We start from the raw sequence: 20,471 nt of genomic DNA on the forward strand, positions 1-20,471 counted from the left end.
AAACTCGAAGTACATCTTCATGAGAACCACCGGGTAAGAACATTGATTGAAAATAATGAAGGGACTTCACGTGAATAAAATGGATACTTGGTTAAGACATCTGATTCCTTGAAGAAAAAGGGTGGGAGGGCGGGAAAAATAAAGGCACCTTGGGACGGATGGAATAAACACCGTTGATAAAAGCTTAGAATTGATCTTGCGAATGTTGAAATGACTGGATGCACTTGAAGAGAAACACGTCGGTTGGAAAGAATTAACATGACGACCTCGATGATCAAGAAGGATTAGTATCCACATAGGAATATGAGAACACCGCTTAGAATAAGGTATGGAATCAACACTTGACTTCGAAGCAACTCGAATACCACAAATAAAACAAAACAAAGGATTGGCTCGCAGAATAAGCCGGAACAAACATATGATAGAGATTTTGTCCGAAGTTTTCGTGGTGGGGCCCACACGGGCTCGATCGTACCGCACCATCATGTACAAGGCAGTGCACATGACATACGAAGCATCCCCGAGTCGGCATAGCCAAGGACTCTTTAAGACACTACGAGACCACTGTAAAACCAACCGTGTATAGGCGGACCACTAGACGTCGAACCCCAATTTCATATCATGCGTTTGTCGGAAAGATATCCTAAGAGCTACTTGAATTCCCACTTATAAACTCCCGAAACTTTCTGGTTATGCAATCAGGTGTTGGGGATACAGGGGACACAAAATATATCACCCAAACTAACAATACCTAGATCCAGCTGTATCCATCCGTCAACACATAACCAAGAAACCTTCGGAAATCGTGTACCTCAACCTTCAAAAAACATCCGTTATACGAGTTATGGCAATACTCCCGAACTCCCGCCCCAGTACTGGGTGGCGTCGAGGTGATCTCACCAACAACTGCATAGAAGAGATTTCGATGTCGGCGAAACTCAGATATTCCAGAACTGCAACGATAAAATTGTGACGACAACACCTTGGAGCTCAACTCCCCGGGACACTGCCACAACCCCTAAATGTCAGGAGGCACCAAGAACAATGTTCTCGTCACAAAACCATCGGAACGATTCCAAGATACCCGCGTGATCCTAAATTTTTTTTTAGTGAAATTTGAGGAGAGAAGAGTCAAAACTTCTACGTCAGGAGGCCTCACCAGAGCGACGAAGGGACTGAGGAGTAAAAAGAATGCTACTCTCCGATATATATAATCCTAAGACTCAAAACATTTTTGTTCTAGACTCAACAACGACAGCGATTCGATCAAGCAGGGGGCTCCTAAGTCGGGGATGGCTCTGATTACCAACTTGTAACGCCCACGATGCGGCTATATCTCCCACGTGTCGAGGCATGACTTAGAGGCATAACCGCATTGTGGTTTTGTCGCAAGAAGGGTCATCTTCACACAATCCCATGTAATGAACAAGAATGGGATAAAGAGTTGGCTTACAATCGCCACTTCACACAATACATAAATATAATCCATACATCATCCAAAATACACACATAGACCGACTACGGTCAAGATCCAAATGAAAATAAGATAACCCCAAATGCTAGATCCCCGATCGTCCCAACTGGGCTCAACTACTGATCATCAGGAAAAGACACATAGTAATGACAGAATTCCTCATCAAACTCCCACTTGAGATCGATCCCATCATCTGCACTGGCATCGTCGGCACCTGCAACTGTTTTGGTAGAATCTGTGAGTCACGAGGACTCAGCAATCTCACACCCGCGAGATCAAGACTATTTAAACTTATAGGAAAGGATGGTGTAATGAGGTGGAGCTGCAGCAGGCACTAAGCATATATGGTGGCTAACATACGCAAAAGAGAGCGAGAAGAGAAGCAACGGAACGGTCGTCATCTAGCAATGACCAAGAAGTGATCCTGAACTCCTACTTACGTCATGCATAACTCAAACCGTGTTCACTTCCCGGACTCCGCCGAGAAGAGACCATCACAGCTACACACGCAGTTGATGTATTTTAAATTGGGTCAAGTGACAAGTTCTCTACAACCGGACATTAAAAAATTCCCATCTGCCTCATAACCGCGGGCACGGCTTTCGAAAGATAATACCCTGCAGGGGTATTCCAACTTAGCCCATCATAAGCTCCCACGGTCAACGTAGGATAAACCTTCTCCCAGAAAGACCCGATCAGTCTCGGAATCCCGGTTTACAAGACATTTCGACAATGGTAAAACAAGACCAGCAAAGCCGCCCGATGTGCCGACAAATCCCGATAGGAGCTGCACATATCTCGTTCTCAGGGCAACACCGGATGAGACATCCTATGAGTAAAACCAGACCTCGAGTTTCCACGAGGGGGCCCCGCAGTCTACTCAGTTTGGACCAACACTCGAAGGAGCACTGGCCCGGGGGGTTAAAATAAGATGGCCCTTGAGTCTGCAAAACCCAAGGGGAAAGGGGATAGGTGGTAGCAAATGGTAAAACCAAGGATGGGCCTTGCTGGAGGAGTTTTATTCAAAGCGAACTGTCAAGGGGGTCCCATAAATCACCCAACCGCGTAAGGAACGCAAAATCAAGGAACATAACACCGGTATGACGGAAACTAGGGCGGCAAGAGTGGAACAAAACACCAGGCATAAGGCCGAGCCTTCCACCCTTTACCAAGTATATAGATGCATTAATAAAATAAGAGATATTGTGATATCCCAACATAAACATAATCCAACATGGAGCAATCTTCGTCTTCACCTGCTGCTAGCAACGCTATAAGAGGGGCTGAGCAAAAGCGGTAACATAGCCAAGCAACGGTTTGCTAGGAAGGGTGACAACGGTTAGAGGTGGTTTCATGGCAATTTGGGAGGCATGATATAGCAAGTGGTAGGTGGCGCAGCATAGCAATAGAGCGAACAACTAGCAAGCAAAGATAGAAGTGATTTCGAGGGTACGGTCATCTTGCCTGAGATCCCGCGAGGAAGAAGAACGAGTCCATGAAGAAGACAAACGGATGTAGTCGAACGAATCCTCACAACTCCGGAACGAAACCGAAGCTAACGAGAGAAACAACCCGGAAAGAAACAAACAACATAGTAAACAACCACCACATACACATGGCATGATGCAAAAACAAATATGATGCATGTCCGGTTTAATGAGGCATGGCATGGCAAAGTGCAACAAACAACACTACAAATTAAGTGGAGCTCAGTATGCAACGAGTTGCATATTGACGAAACACCACATCAATTATTTAGTTCTCTCTCGTTTATGTACCCAACAATGTTAAATGTTGTTAACCATGGCAAGAGGTGAAGCATAAGTAAACTACACATATTAGGCAATTTAAATGAGCCCGGAATGACAAACAACAATTCCGGAAAATCCCCATATGCATATTTTGGAATTGGTACTGTTCTGCCAAAACCATATTTTATTGTTGTTAAACAGTAAAACAAGGTGCACCATGTTAAACTAGGCATTTTTCTACCCCATTTACATATAAAGTTTATTAAAATCCGAGTTACGGTTATTTAGTTATGAATTAATCATTTTAACATATTATTCGAGCAAATTTAATCAAACAACATTTTAAACAATTTTAACATGGGTGAAAGTGGCATATTATTAAACTACACAAAATTCTAAGCATTTTACATATATAAATTATTTACAAAATATGCACGGTTAATTAATTATTAATGCATGAACATGAGGGGTTTTTTCTGCAAAACTGTAAATCCTCGGATAATTACTAAAATCGCCGGAGGAAAAAAAACAAGAACTGGGCCGAATCTAACTGGCCCAACAGTGCAACAGGTTTGGGTGGCTGCTCACATCGGGCTCTCGGGCCGGAAGTGGAGAGGCGGCTGGGCCTTCCAGGAGCTAGGCGCGGCAGGGGAGGTCAACGCGCGCGGACATGCGGTCGTCCTCCTGCTCGAAGCGAGGATGCAGGGGGCGATGACCACGGCCGGACTTGAGGACGGGGACGGCGAGGCGAGGTGGAACGGATCCAGGTGGAGGCGACCAGGCACAGGGCGCGGGCGCGGATCCGACGAAGGCAAGCTTGAGGCGTCGGCCATGGGAGCTCCAAGGAGGGCGGTGGCTGTTGCTGTTTCCTGAAGAAGGAAAAGACAGAGAGAGGATTCAGAGAGGGAAAAGATGAAGGGAAGCAGAGAGAAGGCGAGCAGGAGAAGGACGGTAGGAGGAGGCACGACGACCTGGAGACGAACAGGGCTCGAGCGTTGCCTCCCTGGCACGAGATGCAGAGGAGGTCAGCCATTAGATGGGAGCGAGGGGAAATCCCCGGATCCGACGAGGGAAAGGGCCAGGACTGGCCTGAACGGGTCGGGGAAGTGCCGAACTTGCCCGAGATGGTGGTGGAGCAAGGACGAGGCGGCACTGGAAGCTCGCACGGGCGTCCATGGCGCAGGACGCGGGGCGGCAAAGGAGCAGGAGGCTGACGAGGTCCCGTACGAGCGGCTTCGCAGATCCATCGGGGACGAGCGGGTGACGGCGCTCCGGAGCTTGTCGGTGGCGGAGGAACGACGACGGGGCCGAGCAGAGGGAGCGTACGGGAGAGGCTCCAGAAGAAGCTCCCCTTCGGGAGCGCGAGGAGAATTTCCTCTCCTTGGATCGTGTGCGCTAGGCAGAGCAGGAGGGGGATCGAGCGCTGCTCCTGGTTGGATCGGTCGCAACTTCGAGGAGGGAAGGGGTGGCTGCTGATCTGGAGCGGGGGAGATCCCGAGGAAGAGGAGAATGGAGGGAGTGGCGGCGGCAGAGAAAGGATGGATGGGACAAGCCTCCTAAAAACTAGGGTTGGACTAATATATATCTCACGGATTAGGTTAGGGGCTATTTGGTCCGTCCGATCGTAATCGGGCGGTCGAGAATAAGTAGGCTAGAGCGTCCAATTGAGAAAACGGAGATGTTTTGTAGATGTTTGGGGATGATCTGTATGCAACGGTGATGACTGAACGGTTCGGGTTCGGGACAGTTTCGGAAGCGCACACGAGGGGCTCGGTGGTTGTGCAGAGAGGGTCAAACGGTCAGACAAGAGAGAATCAAAAATCCGGTTAGACTGAGAATGGTCAACGAACGCAAGGGGGAAACGCGACAACTACGAGCGGATACAAGTTTTATGAAAACAAATGCGGATGATGCAATGATGAATGCAACAAACTAATAAAAAAACACAACTGACTCGCAAAACAAGGAAGGCAACTGGAGCGTCAGTCTCGGGGCGTCACATGCGGTGTCGGGCCCTGGACGTCGATCATGTTGATCGAGTTATCGAACATAAAGCGGGGCAACTGGGACAAGGTGGGGGGTCACTTGTGGATCTCTAACCAACCTATACTAAGCAGTTTAGAATAAGCAGGTAAGGTATGAAAGCAGGTAACAAAAACAGGTTATGCATCAGAGTAGGATCATAAAAACAACAGTAGCAGTTCTAATGCAAGCATAAGAGGGAAGGGAATGGGAGATATCGGAACAATCAATGGGGGTTTTGCTTGCCTGGAAGCTCTGCTGAAAAGGAAGAAGTGTCGTCGGTGAAGTAGTCAATCACAGGGGCATCATTGATCTCAGGGTCTACCGGAGAGAAGAGGGAACAATAAATATAGTGCAAACAGATGCATCACTAAGCATGGCATGGCGATATGCAAAGCTAGGTTGTTCTAACGCGGTGATACACGTTGCTGATGGACAGGGAAAACATCCGAGGATGATTTCCTGGCGGTGATACACGTTGAAAGAGAGGGGACGGTTCCATGTTCATCATGCTAGGGGCATGTGACAGATGAACAGATTGCATATTCGGATTCATTGGATTTTTCTGAGCAACTTTCATATATAAATTATTTTCATCCGAGTTACGGATTAATTTATATGATTTTTCAAAGTTTTAAGTATTTTATGAAATTACAGATTTATTTTAATTTGAAGACTCATTTTAATATCTAAATGCTACGGGTACCAAAAAGTGTATCCACACTTTTGCGCGTGAGGCTGACAGTGGGCCCAGAGTCAAAGTCACAGCTGACTGTGTATGCCTTATCCAAATGAACAGTACATGGGGGACCCCACATGTCATTGGGCGTATATTTAATTAACTCCTAAAACAATTCTAACAGGTTTCTTTAAAACTAATTGGGGGTTAACCCGACTAATTAAAATAGGGGGGTGTCGGTGTCAAAACCGGCGGATCTCAGGTAGGGGGTCCCGAACTGTGTGTCTAGGATCGATGGTAACAGGAGACGGGGGACACGATGTTTACCCAGGTTTGGGCCCTCTCTATGGAGGTAATACCCTACTTCCTACTTGATTGATCTTGATGAATATGAGTGTTACAAGAGTTGATCTACCATGAGATCATAATGGCTAAACCCTAGAAGTCTAGCCTATGAGTATATTGTAATGAATCTGTTCTATCCGGACTATGCTCTCCGGTTTATATAGAGACCAGAGAGATCTAGGGTTACACGAGGTCGGTTACATAAGAGGGAATCCTCATAATCGGTCGCCTAGCTTGCCTTCCACGCCAAGTAGAGTCCAATCCAGACACGGGTATAGTCTTCGGTCTTCGTGTCGTCACAGCCCATCAGTCCGGCCCATGGATAACAGGCCGGACGCCCGAGGACCCCTTAGTCCAGGACTCCCTCAGTAGCCCCTGAACCTGGCTTCAATGACGAGGAGTGCGGTGTGCAGATTGTCTTCGGCATTGCAAGGCGGGTTCCCTTCTTCCGAACTCCAAGATGGTCTTCGGATGTAGTAAATATATCCGGACCTGTGTATGTAATTGCAGAAAATACAATACTGCACGAGTCCAATCTGCCGACAACTGTTGATGACATTGTATCACGCCTGCCCGGTTATTATTCCCAACCGTTGGCTAGCCTGTCGCCCCACGTCTCGGGGAGCTGTTTTATTGGCACGTCTTGTCAAAGCAGAGATCGTGTCCCCTTATTCACGGGATTTTCAATAATGCAGGTGTGGGTAATCCAACTATCCCCAGGGTATAACTCTTTGAGGATAGGTAAGTTTCGAGACCCAGGAGGGGACGGTCGATATTCTGGGCCTTTATATAGGGACCCAAACCTGTCTTTCTCTTCCGCGCTCGCTTCTTCCTCAACCCAAGCCACCTCGAGTTCTATCCCTCGAGTTTCAATCACCGCCAGCCCCAATCATGTCTGGGCCCAGCCGTTCAGGCCGGTGGGTGGCCTCTTCTGTCACGGAGGAGGATATTGCGAAGCTCCGCGTGGCGAGGTATCTGACCCCAGAAATCCTTCATCGGCTTCCTGCCAAGGGGCAGGTTATTCCCACCCCCAAATCTGGCAAGAGGGTAGTATTTGTGTCCCACTTTCTCCATGGGTTAGGGTTTGCGCTTAACCCCTTCATCCGGGGCCTCATGTTCTATTATGGGCTAGATTTTCACGATCTGGTCCCGGACTCCGTTCTCCTCATCTCGACATTTATTGTCACGTGTGAGGCCTTCCTCCGGACTCCTCCACACTTTGGTTTGTGGCTCAAGACTTTCGACGTGAGGCCGCGGGTGACGGAGGAGCAGGCAGAGTGCGGCAGTGTTATAATAAGCAAGCTTGCCAGCGCGGTTTGGTTTGGAGGATCTTTCGCCAAGTCTTCCGACCTATGGCAGCAGGGGTGGTTTTATGTCAATGAGCCGCGGGGCTCCAAGTGGGCAGCTACGCCCGGGTTCCAACCCGGCCCTCCAACTCAGCTCGCTTCATGGATCAATAAGGGATTAGACTGGGGGTCCGCCAATGAGGTGCAGAATCTGCAAAGTTGCATCCAAAGCCTTACCGAGAAGGGCATCGAACTCGTGAACGTTGTTCAAGTAATGCTAGTCCGCCGGATCCTGCCGTGTCAACGGCGACCTCTCCGTATGTGGGAGTTCAATCCAGAAGGCCGGAGCACTCTTCAGCACTTCTTCGGCACTATGCACGAAGGAATGTGGAAGTTATATTTCGGGGAGCGGGAGCAATGGCCGGCCACCACCGAAGACGTCGGCCTCGACTGCAATCATCCGGACACCCCGGTAAGTATTCAATCCCCGCACATCTTTCATCCAAGCATCTTTTGACAAGACACTAAACAACCTGCCTTTATACAGGACTGGATAAAGAAAGCGGTGTTAATCTGGTGTCCGGCGCCCCTTCCCGAAGACCCTGCGTCCGCCCTACTGACGCGGATGTTGGTCCCGACACCGTACCTGGTGTCTAGAGAGGGGGCGAGAGCGGGGAGCCTAGAGGAGATGCCCATCCTACGGGTGATTTAAGCGCTGTGTTCGGGGAAACCGAAACCCTTTTGCTCAGGGGCAAATGCATGGAGGGGGCACTTTATGGCAAGAAGAGGGCCGCCTCTGGAGGTCAGGAGGGGAAGCCTTCCAAGAAAGGAAAAATGCCATCGTCGGGCGGCTTGGGCCGGTCAAGTGATGTCGTCGTTGAGCTTGATGATGAGGACGAACCTCCGACCAGACCGTAAGTGGAGCAGGGCACTTTAACCATACCTCATTCTTATTACCGAAATAACCCTCCAACATATGTGCGTCCTCGCAGGTTAACGCCTGGTGTTTCTCAATCGTCCTCCTCCTCGGGAGACCTTCTTCCGGAGATGATGGAGAGTGACACGCCTTCTCCGGCCTCCTCGCCTAACAAGGCGGATGATCTCGAGGTGTCATCCCGGAGGGTTCCTCCCAACCGGCAAGTAGCGCGGGAAGCGAGGAAGGAGCTACCCGAAGGTGGTGCCTCTGTCACTCATGGTTCGGGGGTCAAGAATGACGACCCCGAACTGTCCGGTTTACAGTTGGAGACAATGATGCAGGCGGGTAAGCGGATTCCTTCAAAGGAATGTCGTGCTCCGGCAGCGGTGTCCGAAGACCCAGGAGTGCTGGAGATGCCGACGGACATGCTAAGACGAGCGTCCGTTTCAGAGGAGCACCGTACCTTAATGGTTATGGTGGTCGAAAAAGTTGTGTTCGTGAAGAGCGGGTTGAACGAGGCTTTTACGAGCCTTCTGAGAGGTTTTGAGGTTTGTGATGTAATGTTGCCAATTGAATAATATTGACAGAATGCACTTGTTGTGTATGCAGTTGCCCCTGGGACTCGGATCGCCTTCCAAAGGAAGTGATCGGAGGATCGAAAAGATATTTTCGGGTACTAACCTTGGTTTAATTTTGAATGCAGGCTGTCTGCCCTCCTGCTACTGGCCGAAATTCGGAGGTAACCGAGCTGCAGCGAAAGCTGGATATTGCGGAGGATGACATTGCTTTGATCAACAGGCGCCTTGACGACTCGCAAGGTATATATTTCGAGCATTCCTTACACCAATATGCTTGTAATGTAAGCCTGACTCTGAAGAGAGTTTGATATGAAATGTGCATCAATGCAGATGGTGCTGCCGCCGTGGAAGCCCTTCGGGCGGAGCTAGCCTGGGCCAAGGAACAGGCCCGGTTTAGTAATGCGGCTCTTAAAAAGGCATCGGCTGAATTGGAGGCCGAACAAGCCGCGCGGCGCCAGGACAAGGAGGCAATGTCCACCATGGCGCGCGAGTTAGAGAATGCGGCTGGCCGCTGTAAACTTCTTGAGAAGGAAAATGAAGCCGAAACAGCCGAACTTGACAACGCCTTACGAGAGGCGAGGGAAGCGCGATCTGAATCCAGAGCAGCCCGTGAGGAGATCCGGCAAGCTGGGGAGATTGTGGCTGGCAAGCCCTTTTTTCTACACGCTAAGTTTGGCGACCCGAACTATGCTCAGCTTAACCAAGTATGGAGTTCTCTGGACAATTTTTTAGACTTGCCGAAGAGTTCTTCCGATGCGGCACAGTTTTATCAGGCACAACAGGGGTATGCAACGGGGAAGCTTTTCTGGTCGCAATTCGGCGTGTCGAAGCGCCCTCTGTTGCTGAATGAACAGATCTCCCAGTGGGCCGAGCTGCATAGGATATCCGGTGCTCCCATGAAGAACGTCTAAGTACATTTGTGGCCGACTGAACCTGTTCCGAGTAGTTACTTCGGCCCGGTGCAGCGGCTTGCTGACGCGGTGCCGCGTATCCACGCTGTGAAGCGGTCGGCGTGCATTGAAGGTGCACGGATGGCTTTTGCCCGAGTCGAGACATTCTGGGGGAAGATGAAGGCCATCGATGTTGTGACGAACAGTCCACCCAAAGGCAAGGACCGTCCGGAATCGGAGCATCATTTTGGAGACGTCCTAGAGGCCGCCCGCTTGATAGAGGGCCAATGCTCGAAAGACATAATATTCGAGTGATGTGTACAAGGCTTGTAACAGACAACTTTATAGTTAATCTATTGTTTTGCTCGAAAGCTTGTATTCCTCCTGTGCGGCCGTTTTAATGTAATTTGAAAGTTTTCCCGTCGTCGGCTTCAGCCCCCTCGTAGGAAATACGGGGGTGTTCGGAAAAGCATTGAATCACTCTTTATCCAACGTCTTGGTCCATAAAGGAGGTGATAATGCAGCGAACTAGGCAATCGGACTATAGGGCGTTAACACTTTCACTTAGCCATAGGAGTTTTATGGTGGGGCTACGACATAGCCCCTGGTATGTATGCGGCATATTATAATATAGTGCCTTACATGTTTTGATCTGAAAAAGATCCTTCGTTTAACACGAAGAATCGCTAAGGATTCGAATAAGTCATCAAGTGGTTGACCAGCTCTCGCCGCATCATGACAGTCAGTTTTCAGCTTTCTCTACTGAGGTGCTCATCCGGTCAAAGCCAGGGCACAATCGCAGTAGTTCTCCCTTTACTACCCTAGCCGATAGAGCGAAACGTAGGGTAGCAAGCACATGAGCCGGGCAACCCAACTATTGACCAAAGACAATGATTCGGAGCTGATGCATATAAGGACAAACTTGCAACGCCGAAATATGCTATAAAGCTGTTCGGACTTTGATTGGAGACTCGTTTGATCTCATACCGAGCCCCTGGCAAGTTATGCCGAGGTGCGTTTTGCATTACAGCCGTTACAGCCGCACTCATTGTAGGAAGAGCATAGAAGATTAGTTCGGATATAGTTTACTGAGAGCAGAGCAATAAGCCAACGATGAATCCATATAAAAAAGGAAAAATCCACAACCCCGCTATTTGACATGCTCATGGTCAGGAATGGAGGAAAAAAGGCATAGTACAGGCTCAGAATAAAGAGTGCGGTCTACAAAAAGATGTTTTGGACCTCCTGTCGCACATCTGCGCCGCTCGTCCTCTGGGAGGGGAGTCCTTAACTGAAGTAACCCCTTAGGTGAGTGTGCGGATCCGAACTCCGACAGAGTCCGTTGTATATGCAGTCCTGTTGGTCGCCTGTTTATAATAAAGAAAAGTAAAGAAAATGGATAAGGAACGTTACGGGAATGCTTGCAGGGTTGTCCGTATTGTGCTTTCGCCGATGCCCATGGTATCTTGAGCGTGTAGTGATGTACGCGTGGTGTAAATCCTGCCATCATAGTGGGTGGGTGGCGGAAGCCGAACTACTATTTCCGCCCCGGTAGTGGTCGAACGTCGGAGGGAAACTGCTTCTGGCCCCTGGTGTTCGGCTGGCGAGCCTTGCCGTCGTCTTTATCGCTTGGTGGCCTTCTCCCCTTGTATTCGGCATTAAGCTTGCCTGCCTGCTTGAAGACCCAACAGTTTATGTTGGTATGATTAGCTAGCTTATCAAGGTGGCCGTGAATATGACAAGGTCGGTCCAATATCCTGTCAAGGGCGGATGGTCCGTCCTGTTTGGCCTTAAATAGCTTCTTCCGTTGACCGGGTTTCGGATTGTGAAATCCGGCGTTGACCGCTGTGGCACGCAATCTTTCGTTATTGATGCGACTGTTATACTCGTTCAGTCGTGGCTTGCCGTTGCCGTCTTGGATTTCGGAAGTGCCCGGGTCGCTGGCATTGTTTCTTTTGCGTGCGAGCCAGTTGTCTTCTCTCGCACAAAAGCGAGCCATTAGAGCCGTAAGGGCTGTCATGGATTTAGGTCCTTCCTGGCCAAGGTGACGTGCTAGCCATTCATCCCGGATGCTATGTTTGAAGGCCGCGAGGGCTTCTGCGTCCAGACAGTCGATGATTTGGTTCCTTTTGACTAGGAACCTAGTCCAGAGTTCCCTGGCTAACTCGCCGGGCTGTTGGACAATATGACTTAAGTCATCGGCAACTGGTGGCCGGACATATGTTCCTTGGAAGTTGTCACGAAAGGCGTCTTCTAGATCTTCCCAGCTGCTAATAGAATTTTCTGGCAAACTGTTTAGCCAGTACCGTGCTGGCCCCTTAAGCTTGAGAGGCATGTATTTAATGGCATGAAGGTCATCCCCGCGAGCCAAGTGGAAATGGAGGAGGAAGTCCTCAATCCATACTGCGGGATCTGTTGTTCCATCGTATGATTCGATGTTGATGGGTTAAAACCCGTCTAGAAACTCATGCTCCATTACCTCGTTGGTGAAGCAAAGAGGGTGTGTGGCTCCTCTATGTTGGGCCACGCTGTGAAGCACCTCCGGCAGACTCCGCTTACGGTTTTCGGACCGAGCGTGCTCGGGTCTGTTGTGTCCGAATAGATAACCGTTATGACTGGCTGGGGCATGTCTCCGCGATCTGTGTGTCGATTTTGTGTGTCCTGTTCTACCCTCCGGGTCTTGTTGGATGTCGCGAGTGTTCCCCCGAGCTTCTTTATTCTTGCTTGGACGGCCGGATGGGTTGGTAGGGTGCTCTGCTGGGGCTGCTGCTTTGCCCGGACCGAACTGTGGTCAGCCTACCGGCTTATTCGATGGTGGTGTGGGCTTCAAAGCCTTGCCATCGTATTGAGGGAGCCACCTACTATTGTGGTGGCTTTTGTCGGGATGTTAAGGCTGTATTCTTCGGTGGCCAGGACCTCGGTCCATCTATCGTTGAGCAAATCTGGGCTCACTTGAAGCTGCAACTGCTTCCTCCTTAGGCTCCTTGCAGTGGCTATGAGCTGGCGTTTAAAGTGCTCCTGTTCTAGAGGTTCCTCAGGCACGATGAATTCCTCGTTGCTGAGGCTCTCTTCTTCCTCGGAGAGTGGAAGATAATTACTATCCTCTGAGTCTCCGTATGTGGCCTGTTCATCAGGGCTATCCTGCCCGCTTTCCTGGTCCTCCTGTTCGGATCCTGTCTCAACAGGGTCTTCGTTGTCCGGAGTATTATCACCTCCGATGCTATTATTATTTTCTCTTGAGTGACGTGACTGAGAGTGGCGCCAGGGGCGCCGGTGTTCGGACTGTGTACCAGGAGGCTTATCCCCGACTAGATCCTCCTTGTCATCGTCGAGATCGTCGTTGGGTGTGTCTACCATGCACACGTCATACCAGGAAGTGGTCGCCCCATGTCTAGCGGATAGTAAGCTCTGGATTTTCCCCCCATCGTCGTCCAGACCGTCGATGTCTTCCGAGCAGGGGTCAGGCATGTTGGTTGGGTCTTCGACGATGGCTATGAAGTGGGTGGCGGGTGGGAAGCAAAATTCTCCATCATCCGCCGTAAGGTCGAACCGAACATAGTTCGGCGACAAGCCGTCTGCCAGGGATAGGTTTTTTAGTGAGTTTAGTAGGTCGCCCATGGGCGAGTGTTGGAAGATATCCGCGGCGCTGAACTTGAAGATCGATAGCCGATCAAGTTTGGTATCCGCGGGCTCACAGGGTTCGGAACTTGATACCGGAGACAAGTCTGGGGTTCCGTTGATGCAAGTATCGTACGAAGTGGAATCTGCATGCGGCTCCAACGCCGCCGAATTGGTGGCCCCCGTGATGGGGTTGAGTTTCCCATCTTCGGACGACTTGATCTGCTCCGGATCTAAAGCCAGAGTTGTTATAGGAGCTATCTCCTGGATGCGGCCCGATGACAGGTTTAAGCCATGTTCATCGGGGCAAAGGGGAGCGGTTGCCGCGGTCTCAAATCCGTCGAAGATCAAGTCTCCACGGATGTCCGTGACGTAGTTTAGGCTTCCGAATCTGACCTGATGGCCAGGGGAGTAGCTATCGATCTGCTCTAGATGGCCGAGCGAGTTGGCCCGCAGTACGAAGCCGCCGAATACAAAGATCTGTCCGGGGAGGAAGGTTTCTCCCTAGATCACGTCATTACTGACGATTGAAGGGGCCATCAAACCTTTCGTCGACGGCACAGTGGAACTCTCAATGAAAGCACCAATGTCGGTGTCAAAACCGGCGGATCTCGGGTAGGGGGTCCCGAACTGTGCGTCTAGGATCAATGGTAACAGGAGACTGCGGACACGATGTTTACCCAGGTTCGGGCCCTCTCTATGGAGGTAATACCCTACTTCCTGCTTGATTGATCTTGATGAATATGAGTGTTACAAGAGTTGATCTACCACGAGATCATAATGGCTAAACCCTAGAAGTCTAGCCTATGAGTATATGGTAATGAATCTTTCCTATGCGGACTATGCTCTCCGGTTTATATAGACACCGAAGAGATCTAGGGTTACACGAGGTCGGTTACATAAGAGGGAATCCTCATAATCGGTCGCCTAGCTTGCCTTCCACACCAAGCAAAGTCCAATCTGGACACGGGTATAGTGTTCGGTCTTCGTGTCTTCACAGCCCATCAGTCCGGCCCATGGATAATAGGCCGGACGCCCGAGGACCCTTAGTCCAGGACTCCCTCAGGGGGGTCCACTATGTAGAAACCCAGTCCGGCCACAGCTGGGCTCGTGCGCGCGGTCGCTCATAGAGGAGCGTCGGCGGCCAGCTCGCAGCGCGCCAGGGGAAAGGCAGGGCACGGCCCCGGTAGTGGCCGCCCTGGTGAGCGCGGGGAGCCGCGGGAGGACTCCAGTGCCCAGGGGGGAGCAGGGCCCAGCGGAGTGCGGCGGCAACCGGGGAGGGGCGGCGAGCTGCAGATGGCGCTGTTGAGCACGGCAAGGCACGCGCAGGGGCGAGGGAAGTGATGGGCGTGCGCGGCAACTACAACGGCGTCGGCAGGAGGGGCGAGCGAAAGGCCGCGGCGTGGGGTGCAGCAACCAAAGCAACAGCAGGCGGCCGCGGGCACAGCGAGGAGCAGGGGCTCGCGGCTGTGCGGGCATGGGCAACAACAGCAGGTGCGGCCAGCAGAGGCGGGTGTGCGCGAGGGTGTGGTCGGGCGAGCGCACGCAAGAGGGAGCGATAGAAGGTGAGCGCGCGCGCACCGGAGGCTGAAGCTGCGGCCAGATGCGGGCGAGCACGCGCGGGAGCCGAGCTCCAGGTCGTGGCTGTTGGGACAAACCCTCCGGCGACAAACGCCGAACAACCCTCCGGCGACGAACGTCGGATGGAGGTTGAAGACGATGAACAAAACACACTTCCGGCGACGAACGCCCCGGCCGCCGAACAGCCTATATGTTGGCTTCTATTCAACTCAACTCCCTCAAACACATACATGAAGGTACACACGCACACACACAGCACAACCCCGAAAGAACTCTCACGTCGACCGGGCGTATACCACGGTCCCGACGGAGACTACATCTTCCTTAGGCCCTCCCCCTCGGCTCGGCACATACCGTCACCGTGGCGCGGCAACAAACCGACACACTCCATTAGTAGACAGGATGGGGTTTTATACCCGGGCTTGCACAGACACAGGCACACCACTAATCCGGCCACCACGCACGCACGCGTGCCCACCGACCACTAACCAGCTAACTACCTGCTGACTCCTACATGCATGCATGCCTCTTACTTGACCGGCACACAAGCTAGCTTATCCATATAATGCATGCATGCACGACCGCACACCACGGCTGCCTAACTGATCGGCCGAAGCTGCTGCTGGTTGGCAGCTCCATGCAGACGACTCAGCCATCACCAAGCATTGTGTGGCTTACTCCTAACATTCTCCCCTTAAGACACGACCTCGCCGTTGCCGGAGTTGTTGCAGCTCTCGTCGTTGTCATCGTTATGGATGCCTTCGCTCGACGCCACCGCGTGCCTCCGTGCCTGCTACGATGTCCCAAGTGCTCGTCGCACCCGCGCCAAGGTTGCCGCGTCGCTCGACGTCGAAGCCGTGTGCCACCAGCGCATCCGGACTCGCTGTGCGTCGTTGCCGCCATGCACTCGCCGCGCAGTGCAAACTACGCCGCCGCGACCTCCATGCCTGCCGTGCTCGTCGTGGACTCACCACGCGCCGTCTCCACGTCCACCATGACAGCCGCAGCGCCGCACACCTCCATAGGCCGACACACGGCCCGGAGCTTTGCGCATCCGCCAACGAACGCCACCATCGCCGCCACGCCTGCGGCACTGCGAACCACGCCCAAGAGAACCAAGCTCATGATACCAAATGTTGGGACAAACCCTCCAGCGACAAACGCCAAACAGCCCTCCGACAATGAACGCCGGACGAAGGTTGAAGATGATGAACAAAACACACTTCCAGCAACGAACGCCCCTGCTGCCGAACGGCCTGCATGTGGCTTCTATTCAACTCAACTCCCTCAAACACATACATGAAGGTACACAAGCACACACACAGCACAACCCCGGAAGAACTCTCACGTCGACCGGGCGCATACCACGGTCCCGACGGAGACTACATCTTCCTTAGGCCCCTCCCCCTCGGCTCGGCACATATCTTCACTGTGGCGCGGCAACAAACTGGCACACTCCATTAGTAGACAGGACGGGGTTTTATACCCGGGCTAGCACAGACGCACGCACACCACTAACCCGGCCACCACGCATGCACGCACACCCACCAGCCACTAACCAGCTAACTACCTGCTGGCTCCTACATGCATGCACGCCTCTTACTTGACCGGCACACAAGCTAGCTTATCCATCTAATGCAGGCGCACGACCGCGCACCACGGGTGCCTAACTGATCGGCCGAAGCTGCTGCTGGTTGCCAGCTCCACGCGGACAACTCAGCCATCACCAAGCATTGTGTGCCTTACTCCTAATAGTCGCGATCGAGGCGAGCAGGCGCGGCTACGACGAAGGATGCGGAAGGGAAAATAGGGGGAAAGGACCAGCAGCTCACAGTGACCTCGAAGGCATAGTCGGGGAAGCTAGGGGTGGTCCATAGCGGTGGCGAACGACGGCGAGATATCGTGGCCGTGGTGGGGAAGATGACCCAATGGCGAATAAGCAGGGTGTTCCAGCCCGAATCGGTGCAAGTAGTCGAGGGAATCGTCGGCGCTGAAGCTCCCGGACAAGATGCAGCGACGTGGGGAGGCCGGTGACCGCGAGATCGACACGGCGATGCGACCAACGCTCGGGCACGAACAAATTCAAGAGAGAGAGAGAGAGCGAGCAAGGGGATAATGGGGAGGCTTGGGTTTTCCACATCATTGAGGGGGGGCTCTTATCACTACAAAAAAAGACACATCCGTAACATTTTGGGCCGAACAATTTTTTCTGTCATGCTTATGACACTTCTATGACGATAATTGTGACAAAACCCGGTATCATCATAGATGTGGTGGGCTGCTACTTCTGTGACAAAAAATCATGACAGAAAATGGCTTTTCGTCCTGGGCGGGCCGGAGACGCAGCTGCATGACATTCTTTGGGCCGTCCATGACGAAAAAACCATGGTAGAAGCGAGGGCGAGGAAAATATCGGGGAGTTCCCAGTTACGGTGGGTGGTCGGGGCTGAGCGACGTGCATTTCTCTCGTACACGTACACGCATGTGTGCGAGGCGTTGCACTCTAACTGGACCGAGCAAGGCGTTGGGCTCTAACTGAACCCGAGCGATTGCACTAGCTATGTTACTGAACCCCGACCGATCCCTTTCTGTTAACAGAACCCGAGTGATTCCTTCGCTACTGCTGCCAACTGAAGCCGATCGAAGCTGCCTCTTGATGAACAGTTCTCGGTGGGGGTTGGATGAACAGTTCCCGGTGGGGGTTGGATGAACAGTTCCCGGTGGGGGTTGGATGAACAGGATCCCGTGGTAGTAGAGGCCATTGCCGCTGGATGAACAGGACCCTGATCGAGGAGGCGTGGGGGTGGATGAACAGTAGCTGGTGGAAGGACCCCGTACATGGAGGGCTGGTTGAACAGGACCCCGTGGAGGCCTTGTTGAACAGTAGCCGGTGAAGGCTGGATGAACAGGACCCCGTGGAGTGCTGGATGAACAGTAGCCGGGGAAGCTGGATGAACAGGACCCCGTGGAGGGCTGGATGAACAGTAGCCGGGGAGGCTGGATGAACAGGACCCCCGTGGATGACCAGTAGCTGGTGGAGCTGGAGGAAGTCAACGGTGGATGAACAGTAGCCCGTGGAGTCCCGTTTTGCGGTATGCCACACACCCCTCCCGATCAACAGGACCCCGTTTCGACCGTAGGTGCTCCAACACTAGTCCGTTTTCTCCGTTTTGCGGTACGCCACACCCCTCCCGATCAACAGGACCCCATTTCGACTGTACGCAGTCAAACACAAGTCTGTTTCCTCTGTTTTGCGGTATGCTAGACCCTTCCCTATGAGCATGACCCCGTTTCGACCGTACGCGGTCAAACAGAAGGCCCATTTCCTCCGTCTGCGGTGCGCCAGACCTTGTTTCGCCTGTTCTGTCCAAGCCGGTTGGCTCCCGATGAACACGACGTATTCCATTGCCTAGCGATGAACACGACGCATTCCGTTGCCTCCCCATGAAAAAGACGCAATTTCTCCGTTCTGACCCAGCCGGTTGGCTTCCGGCGAACAAGATTAGTCGCTGTACGCATTAGAGACCCCTCACGTATGTACGTATGTAGCCGTATTTACTATCTTGTAGCGTGGCCATATGATACGTCTCCAACGTATCTACTTTTCCTAACGCTTTTCCTCTTGTTTTGGACTCTAATTTGCGTGATTTGAATGAAACTAACCCCAGACTGACGCCATTTTCAGCAGAACTACCATGGTGTTGTTTTTGTGCAGAAATAAAAGTTCTCGGAATGGAACAAAACTTTGCGAGGAATTTTTATACAATAAAAGAGAATTTCTGGAGCCAAGAGCCACCGAAGGGGGGCACCTGGGTGGGCACAACCCACTAGGCTGCGCCTGCCCTCCCAGGCGGGCCCAGGTGGGTTGTCCCCACCTGGTAGCCCCGCAGACCCTGAAACTGACGCTAAAAAATCCTATTTTTCCAGAAAAAATTAGGGAGAAAGAATTATCACGATCCACGAGACGGAGCCGCCGTCACCTCCTGTTCTTCATCGGGAGGCCAGATCTGGAGTCCGTTTAGGGCTCCGGAGAGGGGGATCTTCGTTCTTAGTCATCACCAACCCTTCTCCATCGCCAATTCCATGATGCTCCCCTCCGGGAGTGAGTAATTCCTTCGTAGGCTCGCTGGTCGGTGAGGAGTTGGATGATATTCATCATGTAATCGAGGTAGTTTTGTTAGGGCCTGATCCCTAGTATCCACTATGTTCTGAGATTGATGTTGCTATGACTTTGTCGTGCTTAATGCATGTCACTTTGGGCCCGGGTGCCATGATTTCAGATCTAAACCATTTATGTTATCACCATTATATCCATGTTCTAGATCCGATCTTGCAAGTTATAGTCACCTACTACGTGTTATGATCCGGCAACCCCGGAGTGACAATAGTCGAGACCACTCCCGATGATGACCGTAGTTTGAGGAGTTCATGTATTCACCGTGTGTTAATGCTTTGTTCCGGTTATCTATTAAAAGGAGGCCTTAATATCCCTAAGTTTCCAATTGGACCCCGCTGCCACGGGAGGGTAGGACAAAAGATGTCATCCAAGTTCTTTCTATAGGCACGTATGACTATTTACGGAATACATGCCTACATTATATTTATGAACTGGAGCTAGTGCCGTATCGCCCTAGGTTATGACTGTCACATGATGAATATCATCCAACAAATTACTGATCCAATGCCTACGAATTTATCCTATATTGATCTTGCTAAGTTACTACTGCTATCGTTACTGTTGCACTTGCTATAAAACTACTGCTATCACTGTTACCGTTACTATTGCTATTGTCACTATTATCAAAACTATCATATTACTTTGCTACTGATCATGTTGTTGTAGATAATTAATCTCCAGGTGTGGTTGAATTGACAACTCAGCTGCTAATACTTCCAAATATTATTTGGCTCCCCTTGTGTTGAATCTATAAATTTGTGTTGAATACTCTACCCTCGAAAACTGTTGCGATCCCCTATACTTGTGGGTTATCAAGACCTTTTTCTGACGCCGTTGTCGGGGAGCATAGCTATATTTGTTGAGTCACTTGGGATTATTATCAATTTATCACTATGAAGAATCTAAAGGATGCTAAGACTAAGATTTATCCCTCTAAGACGAGGGGAGGTAAGGATTTGCCATCCAGTTCTGCTTTAGATTCACCTTCTGTTATAAGTAAACTTGGAACACCACCACATGCTATTAATCCTAATATATCGCAAGTTATTGATGATGCTACTTTTGCTATGAATGATGCTTATGATGATGCTAGTACCTTGCATGATGATGATGATGTGCCATTAGGTGAATTTCTTGATGAACAAATTGCTAGA

Source organism: Triticum aestivum, chromosome 3D (genome assembly GCF_018294505.1).
Source record: "Triticum aestivum cultivar Chinese Spring chromosome 3D, IWGSC CS RefSeq v2.1, whole genome shotgun sequence".
NCBI classification, from domain to species: domain Eukaryota; kingdom Viridiplantae; phylum Streptophyta; class Magnoliopsida; order Poales; family Poaceae; genus Triticum; species Triticum aestivum.